General features: G+C 41.8%; 1 non-coding gene across 1 annotated transcript in view; it reads right to left on the reverse strand.

Moving 5' to 3' along the window:
• LOC119185024 (uncharacterized) overlaps positions 1 to 9646 on the reverse strand; it is a 36698-nt gene extending 27052 nt beyond the window's left edge. The window contains exon 1 of the transcript XR_012885397.1: positions 9489 to 9646. This is a non-coding gene — a transcript (uncharacterized LOC119185024). The remainder of the gene's footprint in view (positions 1 to 9488) is intronic.
• Positions 9647 to 9873: the final 227 nt, after the last annotated feature.

Raw genomic sequence — 9873 nt, forward strand, 5'->3', positions numbered from 1 at the left:
TAAGCACAGATAGTGCGTATAAGCACAGAGAGCTTATACGCATTTTTCTGCATTTCTTTGTTTTCTCACCAGAAGCCGAGTTTTTGGTGAAAAATCTTCTCGTATGGAAAATGCGGATGCTTTTAGCTTGTCTGTGGACGACAAGATTCGCTCTTTATCCTTAAAGAACGTTATTTTTGCTATTATAGTCTTCTGCTTATCTCCTGTGTATTTGCCTATTCGGTGCACACGCTCAAATTTCTGCTCCGTCACAGTGACGCCTAATTTTTCAGAGCAGAATTTTGCTATTTTTTGTTCGGATTTTGTCCAGTCTTCATTAGGTTCATCGTCCAGCTCAAAAAAAGAAGGTTAGATCGCCACAGTCTAATTTTAGAGTTACTACACCACAATAAAATTTCTGTTACCTTGCTAGACACAGCACGAAACACATCAGCCTTAGCCTCCGATAAACCTGCGCTATGGGGAGACGTGGAATGGCTTTCCCATGCCGCGAATTCATCCATAAGCAAACGAATTTCGTTGCTGGCTTCAACATGCTTCTCATTCGCAGCTTTCAATTCGGCCAATAAGATAGCTGGGCGTCTTCAAGCTTACAGATGGTGCTGCCACAGATGGTTTATAAAGTCAAAAAAAAACACGCCTTCATTTATACAGCACACTTGTTCTCTTCATAGGCCATTTCACGGAGTCATGAAACTAACAAAAACAAAATAATATGGAGAATAGATCTGATACGACATTCTAAAATCTTAAAACAATTACCATTGCGCGAACAGGACTGTTTAGGTACAATCATTATCGAACGCGAGCTTTCCCATGAAATACCAGACATAAGAGTTTTAGTCTCAACTTAATTCGACCCGAGGATAGCACTTTCCATCCTCGTTGATTTTGCCTATTGGTACAGTTGTCATTTTTTAGTAATCACTTGTGACATACCTTGCAGCCCTGTTCCGTATTTTTTCATGTTTGTCACTTAAAGACATATGCCAAGGGATTTCATACGGCACAAACGTATTGAGGCACGGGGCAATGTAGGCTAAATACGCCATTGCCAGCGCCTGTCTCAGGCTTCGCTGTATAGGTATAAAGGTTTGGTGGCCTGCGCCACCACGAAATCAACATGAGCATTTTTGAGTAACCCTCCATTGTTTTTTATTCGTCTCTGCCTACTAGCAGCTGCACAGAAAAACCTGCTGTTCTTGAGTTTTTGCAGGCAACTGGAAAGCTGTTCGTAGAAGACGTGTCGGCCATAGACGCCACCCTTATTCCCATCTTTAATTCTCTCTCATTTACTCCCTGCAGACACGGCTTCCACTTAAGGCTGCAGAAATAGCGTATTTTTCACTCCTCGTGCTCCTTCTGTCATCGTTCGCGTATGGTGGCCAGCGAATGGCATTTAACTGCGGTTAGTGGTTGTTTTGCGGTAGTTGCTAAAACTAGAGATCTTTTATTTTTATTTTTATTTTATTTATTACATACTGCAGACCCTTAGGTCCAAGCAGGTGGGCAGTTACAAGAGGACATAGACGAACAATCGGTGGCATAAAGATTGTTTGGGGTGAGTTTTTCATACACTCATAGGGAACACAAGAAGCGACATAGCAAATTACTTCATAATAACGCATGTACCAGACAAAAGACAAAAAAACACCACAAAATGATACTTCATATGTTGTGCGATTAAAGTAAAAATAAATACAAAACAAATACAAAACAATAAACACCATTATTTTCACCGTTCAAGCCAAGGAAGTAATGAATACATAAGTATACAATACGTACAGCACATACAAGATGAAAAAGAAAACGAAAAGAAAAGAAATAACGCTGTAATAAAAGATTGGAAACCTGAATTTTCAGGACAATGCTATTTAGAGCGAAGGATAAATAGATTCTCTGAGGATGCTTGAGTTGTCCCGTTCCAATCTGAGACCGTGCGTGGAAAATATGAGAACTTATAAGCGTCTGTCCTGCAGAAATTGGGTGTTAGAGATTTGGCGTGACGATGCCTTGTGGGTCTGGTTGATAACGATTTCAGGTACGGCGATGGGTCAATCGCAAGTTTGTGGTTCAGAAGAAGAGAAAGAAGGTCAATTCTTATCTGTTTTCGACGTGTGCTGAGAAGGGAATTGCCATTGGCCTTCATTATTTCAGAAGGAGAGTCGACTCGTGAGAACTTGTTAAAAATGAACCCTACGACTTTCTTTTGTATTCTTCCCAGGCTCGTGATGTTAGTTTGAGTGTATGGGTCCCATACTGCACTCGCGTATTCTAATTTGGGTCTTATTAAAGAATAATAGGCCAGTAATTTAACATTTCTTGTGGCATTATGAAGCTTATGTTTTACAAAGCAAAGTTTTCTGAATGCAGCGGAGGAAATATTATTTATATGTTTATTCCACGATAAGGTAGTTGTTATTGTAACACCTAAGTATTTAGAGCTATCGACTTGCCTAAGTGGCGAAGAACCAAGCTGGTAATTAAAAGACAGGGGTGCTTTTTTACGCGTTATAGGGAGAAGTACGGTTTTATCAGCGTTCAAAAACATGCCCCATTTTTCGCAACACTGCAATACGTTATTTAAATTGCTATTTAACACAACCTGATCAACAAGAAGAAAAATTTTTTTGAATAATACGCATTCATCTGCAAATAATCGAATTTGAACACCAGGGCTTACTACGCTAACAATATCATTATTATAAACCAAGAAAAGCAGGGGCATAGGACACTGCCTTGTGGCACCCCTGAAGTGACTGCCAAACTTTCAGAACGTTCACCTCCAATGTCAATATATTGCTTCCTGTTAGTCAGGTAAGCAGAAATACATCTGATGAAGTGTTCCGGAACGTCCAGAATTCTAAGCTTTATGATAAGTTTATTGTGCGGAACTTTGTCAAAAGCTTTACTAAAATCAAGAAATATTACATCTACTTGGCCATTAGAATCAAGAGATGAAACGAATGAGTGAACTACTGTTATTAGTTGAGTTATCGTTGAATACCCTTTTCGAAAGCCGTGCTGATGTTCTGTTAGTGCAGCATTATTTTCTAGAATTTAACGAACACAGTTGGCTTTAATATGTTCCACAAGTTTGCAGCATTGGGATGTCAGTGAAATAGGACGATAATTTTGTAAAAGTGTCCTGTCACCTTTCTTGAACCCGGGAACAACCCGGGCTATCTCCCAGTCAATAGGCAGTTGTGCAGTGATGACTGAGACACGAAACAAGATTGCAAGAAAGTTTGCAAGAATCTCGGCATATCGTTTGAGTAACATGTTAGGGATCTCATAGGGACCAAAATAACTTTTAGTTTTCAAGTTAAGAAGCATATTAATTAGCCCAGCATACAATACAAAACTCATATATAATTGTTTAGAGATTGATTGATTTGTGGGGTTTAACGTCCCAAAACCACTATATGATTATGAGAGACGCCGTAGTGGAGGGCTCCAGAAACTTCGACCACCTGGGGTTCTTTAACGTGCACCCAAATCTGAGTACACGGGCCTACAACATTTCCGCCACCATCGGAAATGCAGCCGCCACAGCCGCGATTTGAACCAGCGACCTGCGGGTCAGCAGCCGAGTACCTTAGCCACTAGACCACCGTGGCGGGGCTTATTGTTTGGAGAATGTGCCGTCACAGGCGCATACAGTTGCACTAGAGAATACATCTTGAAAATAGTTGAAGTGTTGAGCAACCTCACACTTATCTGTCACCGGCTTCCCGTCAACTGATATTTGAGTAACTGGTTTCTTGCTATCTTTTATGTAGTGCCAAAACTTATCAGGCTAATTTTTATGAAGTAAAAAAGCGATATTTAGAACTAATATTCCTTTGCTGCGCGAAGTGCACGAGCGAGGTCATCTTACTTCTGTCTTATTTTGTCATTCTGCACGTGATTCTTTTTATATCTCTTTATTTTGCGTTTTAGTTGAATGATCTTCCGATTCATCCAAGGCGTTTTCTTTTTAACTTTCTTCGGTTTACTAGGAACGAAATTATTCAGGCAGTAGTGGCACATGTCTTTGAACTTGTTCCAATGTAATTGATCGTTGTTGCCCTCGAAATCAATCAAACTGTTTTGCAAGTAATTGATAATGCTTGGGTCATTGGCATGAGAAAAGTCATTAAAGGAACGTGCAGGGACGTCTTAATTTTTTTAAGTGGTTGAAGTGGTAATAATATGCTATCGAGATGTGATCAGAGAGCCCTGGCTCCACTTATGCAGTGCAATCAGAAAAATCACGACTGATAAACGCCAGGTCTAACACAGAGCTAGATGAAATCTGTACATGAGTTGGTTCATGGACTGCCTGCATTAAATTATACCTTAACATAATATCGAACATAATGCTAACGTGTTTATTATATGAGCTACTGGCAGCAATGCTTTGACAATATACTCCCGGCAGGTTGAAATCACCGAGAAGAACAATTTTCTTATTTTCGTGCATTGACTTTTCATTATTCAGCGTCTCTAATACATCCGTTGTGGCATCTGGAGATCTTTAAAGTGCGTACAAAATAAAACTCTGACCCCAGATAGAGATTTTAACACGCATGCTTTCGATACCTACTACGTCATCTAATAAAACCGCCTGAACACTATCTTTAACTAAGATAGCCATGCCTCCTCCCCTAGCCTGTCGATCTTTACAAAATACTGTGTAAGAAGGGGGCATTATGTCATTGTCACATATCTCCTCACTCAGCCAGGTGTCTCTTAAGACAGCTACATGAGAATCATACTGTAGCAACAAAATTTCTAAGGATTCAGTTTTGTTTTTCACACTGCGGGCGTTTACATTATATTCGGAGTTGTTTAGGGCTTTTAAAGGCATCATGTCAGTCGCAGGATAATGTCGATGTATTATCGCGCTGACCTTTTACGTGCGTGGACTGTGCGGTTTTTGTTGCTTTAATACGTTTGTTCAGCGTTTTGTCCGAATAAGAGTATTCTTTATCTATTCTTAGTCTTTCGTGAATGAGGGAGACCTTCTTCCCGAGTTGCTTTTCACTTTTAGCACTTTCCCACAGTAGTTTTCGTCTTCTTAATGTTAATGCGGAGTAGTCATTCTGGACAAATATTGAGCTGCCTTTTAGCTTTTTTACATTAGCGAATATTTCCTGTTTTTCATTGAAATCTTGGAGGTATATGATCACTGCGCGCTTGCCTTTGTGATGTCCAAGTCGATGAATGCGACCAATGGATCTGAATTTCACGCCAAGTTTAACTTCGAACTCGTCTTTCACAACCTTATCCTTAAGCGATGTTTCGGTTTCATCGGATGATTCGGGTAGTCCATGAACTTAAAATTAGATCGTCTGCTTTGGTCCTCCAGATCTGTAACTTTTTTGGCTTTAAAATTTATGACATGCTCCACTGACTGTAGCACTGCCTGTACTATATCAGCTTGCCCTAAAGGAACATCATAGAACATCATCATTTGTTGAACTATATAGGGTTTGTGAATAATAATGTTGCCTTTTGGTATGATTAATGGTTTCAAACCATGCTCGAAAACTAAATCTGTGCCTAAATAGCAGTCATAGAGGTGATTATTTGAAAAATAGGCATTTAAAGCACCTATAGGCATTTAAGCACAAACAATTAAACACGCATTTACAGGCACTATAAAACACTATAAAAGACCTTTTTAACATCCGTTTTATAGCCATATATCAAAATGACGTGACAGACACGCAAATAACAAAAAAGTCACTTGCCTATATTCCGGTTCCTAGTAATAACTTGCTGGGGTAGAGCATAAACAGCCAAGCTGGTACACGCAGTTCTAAGCCGCTATGAACACAAACGAATCATTTGATAGAGCAGCTTAACAAAACGTTTTCAGATATGCTTTGAATGTACAATAATGTGGAGAATAAAAACTGGAATGAGATACTACCGTATATCAGTTTCGCGTGCAATATGGCAAAGCAAGACATAGCTTATAGCCGCGAAGTAACAACCATGCTCGACGTTATGCTGACGGCATGCAAACAATGGCATTGAAACAAGTGCCGATGACGCAACGCAGCTTTCGTTGGGCAGTTTGTTCTGAATAGAAAGTCACACCTTTGATGCAACGGCGAAGCAATAAACGCCATCGCAACTAATTGAAAGGTCACGCGCAAAGTGAAAAAGCAGGTAGAAATGTGCCCCGCATTTGTCACCCACAAACGACGCACGAAACGTACTCACAACTACAGATGCGCATGACTAAGCGTCTCAGTTGTTACTTCGCTGTGTCTGAAAATCACGCGCTTTTGATTGATATGTGGGGTTTAACGTCCTAAAACCAGCATATGATTATGAGAGATGCCGTAGTGGAGGGCTCCGGAAATTTCGACTACCTGGAGTTCTTTAACGTGCGCCCAAATCCGAGCACATGGGCCTACAACATTTCCGCCTCCATTGGAAATGCAGCCTCCGCAGCCCGGTACCTTAGCCACTAGACAATAGCGGCGGGGCAGCACGCGCTTTTCGCAAACGGAGACTGCAACGATTGTAGTGACCTTTGTGGGCCTGGTAACTACAGTAGAATCGTTCCAGGTGAAGCCCGACGCCAGCCAAAACGTAAGACCCTCCCCTCCTCTCCAGCACGCGATAAGGGCGGGCGAGGGAGCGTCACTCCCCTCCTCTAAGTGGGGCAAAGTATACGCGCGGGTGATTGGAGCACGTGCCATCACGCGATCTGGTGACACACGACCATAGCGCCATCTTGCTGGTATACTGAAAAAAAAACGCAATTCCTCTGACATTCCCGTCAGCAGCGGAAAGTGGTAGATATACATAGCTTGCTGTTTAAGCGAACGCAGCAGGGCGTGATCTTCGGCGGTGCAGTGGTTAACGCCTCGCACTCACGATTGAGAGGACCCGAATTCGATGATGCGTGCCGGAGTGTATTCGCGGTATTGTTTCTTGGACACACACACACACACACACACACACATATATATATATATATATATATATATGTGTGTGTGTGTGTGTGTGTGTGTATGTGTGTGTGTGGTGTGTGTGTGTATTTATATATGTGTGTATATACACACACGCGCGCGTGTGCGAAGGTCACGCTTACGCAGCATAGGGGTATGTATGTTCATTTGTATACGTATAATGTCCATGCATTGGTAGCGTGCGTGCATGCATCTGCTTTGAGTAGCAACTACTGCAAGCTCGAACAAGCGAGTATGTAGGAGCACACGAGCTTACTCATTTGAAACGTAATAACATAGATCGGCGAACGAAAAGAAAGCATCACCCCTTTTATAGATGAAACGACAATTTGACTTATCTGAAGATTAACTGGCTGAGGCATAGCTTCGTTCAGTAACCAAGTAAACAGCAAGTGTAATCTGCTTTATTGGGGGAAAACTTATTCATTAGGACACATGCAATTGGCAGCACGACTCTCAGCGGAGTTACCCCTGAAACTATCAAGGCCTTGCTTGTAGCAGTGTAGAGCAACGCAACACAAAAGTGCTAGCACCTTCCGGAGAGACGCGATACACATGAGCTGTTGCCTTCTTCAACCTCGGGCTCGCTAGACAGGTTAACTTCAAGTAGATCTAGTGGAGTTTGCTGAAGACGCTCGATCTGCGCCCACAGCACAGCTATTTCCGCTGTTTTGCCAATGAAACTGTTTATGCCAATGAGAATGAGGCGGTTCGTAGCCAGTGCACTTTCTATCAAGAAGCTTCAGTACTGAGCCGAGTGAAACCGCCTCGTTGGTCCTGTTAAGCGCAGCCATGTTTATAATAAATGCGAAGCATTTTTAGCGAATTTTGGCGTTTTCCTTCTATCTATCTATCTATCTATCTATCTATCCGCTTACGTTTCGGTGCCCTTGTGGTCACCCCCTAACTTGGCGTGAACCAAAATTAGCATGGGAAGGTAGGATGGTTTGACGAATATAACGCGCTGATTAAGACATAAATTATGTCACAATCCTGCCACGTACAACATCAAACACTTCGCGCTAGACAGTGGCACATAGCCATCGGCGGGTATGTGCCAGAGGTGACTCACACTTGGTATCCACTACAGGAACGACGAGAACACACATGCACAATTTCAGCATGTGAGCGTTCAGAAATACCTGACATCAGTTGCGTCTACCCAACGATTTTAGGGTCCTAGCTGCAATCAAACCCTAGCATTCTGCGTGGCGATAAAGCATTTTACCCAGGTCTCAGAACCATTTCAAACAGACGCTTATCTTCGTGAAACGTCAGTAGTGGGTGCAGTGCTGCCTGACCAATTTTATAAATAATACATTTGCACTCCTTTGATACAGCCATCACGTCGGGTTAACGTCAATTATGGCTAGTTGCCATGCGCTGAAGTTGGTTTATGTGGCAGTGTCCAGGGCCAGCATCTTTGCAAGCATCAGCGCTTTATATCAACTTCTGGTGTTGCTACTACGCATGTTTCAGTTGGCATCGTTGCGCAAGTGCAAGCAACTGGTTATATAAACATCTCGAACTTTACAGCATATGTCTGTGTTTGAAAATTTACACATAAATGTATCGTCATTTCATGATGTTTCGCTTTAATAAAAATAGCAACACGGTCACCTTCCCTCCGTATGCTTCGCATAACGTTGATTTCCAGGTTCGTGGGATCTGCCAAATTTTTTTCGACCATTGTCACCAGTGCATGAAGTGCTTTCTGGACTTGCGAATAATTCGCCTCGGAGTTCGTCCCAGCCTGACATACGCAGCGAAGTAAGCGGCGGGAGTGACATTGACTCTCTCCGCACACTCCCAAAGTATGTGTCGCAGTGTGGCCCTTACCCCGTACGATTTGCACGCGTCCGTCGGGTATAGGCTTGAATAACACAGGCGCACGATCACCAGGCTGGGGTACATATTTTAATGTAATAACATCTTAGGCACGGCCTTTATGTTGTTTTATTTGTTGTGTGGTTGAAGGTATTTGTGCCTGTTTAGTCTGTATTGTTGTGCGATGTCGTTCAATGTGGTCGGGAGATCACCCCATGACAATTCCGGTTACTGTTGTGTTAATAACGTTAATTTGTACTCTATTACAAAAGACAGTCACAGCGCGAAAAAATAAACGATGGTAAAAGCGATGTCGCAAGGACAAGCAGTGCATATATGTCCCCACATATCCTCTTTCGTTAACTACTTTGCACTCACAACGGCCTCCTAAGATTATGTTGAATCGTCTCTGTTCCTGAGTACATGAATTGTCCGCTTTGAAATGCCTTCGCAAATTACTAGAGTTTTGCTCTGATCTGTTATTCGTATTTTAGGAAAACATTTGTAACGTATTTAGGCGGACATGCACTCGCATAGTTTCAGAACTCCGGTACCACAGAGTCACTGGATGCTCAGAAATACATATTCTACATCAGAACGAAATTGGGTACATATTGTCAACGTTTGTCGACCTCACTCGCCAAACTTTGCAATATGAGGCAAAATGAATGATTAGTAAATACTCACTTTTATGATATCGAGTTCTCCATCAAAGTTTGAATCGCTTTGTATATCATTTCCTACACTTCGTAAGAACAGGTTATGGAATAAGAACAAAATAGGTCCAACTGAATGCGCCCTATTTCCCAGCATCTTTAGAAGTGGCATTTTGTATGTTGCTAAAGCCATAAACACGTTCTTGCTACTAAACGGACTGATCTCCAGTCAGTAAACTGACCCTTCTTATAGAATAGAATACACGTGAACACGATGTGACTTCATGGAAAATAGCGAATAATGAATTCACAGAAGAGTGTAATGAACTTCATTGTAATCAAGAGTTCATTCGAACGTAATTGTTAAAGGTTATTGCCTGACCGAAAATCAATAGCATCCGTTTAGGAAATTCTTG

This window comes from Rhipicephalus microplus, chromosome 8 (genome assembly GCF_043290135.1).
Source record: "Rhipicephalus microplus isolate Deutch F79 chromosome 8, USDA_Rmic, whole genome shotgun sequence".
Lineage (NCBI taxonomy): Eukaryota > Metazoa > Arthropoda > Arachnida > Ixodida > Ixodidae > Rhipicephalus > Rhipicephalus microplus.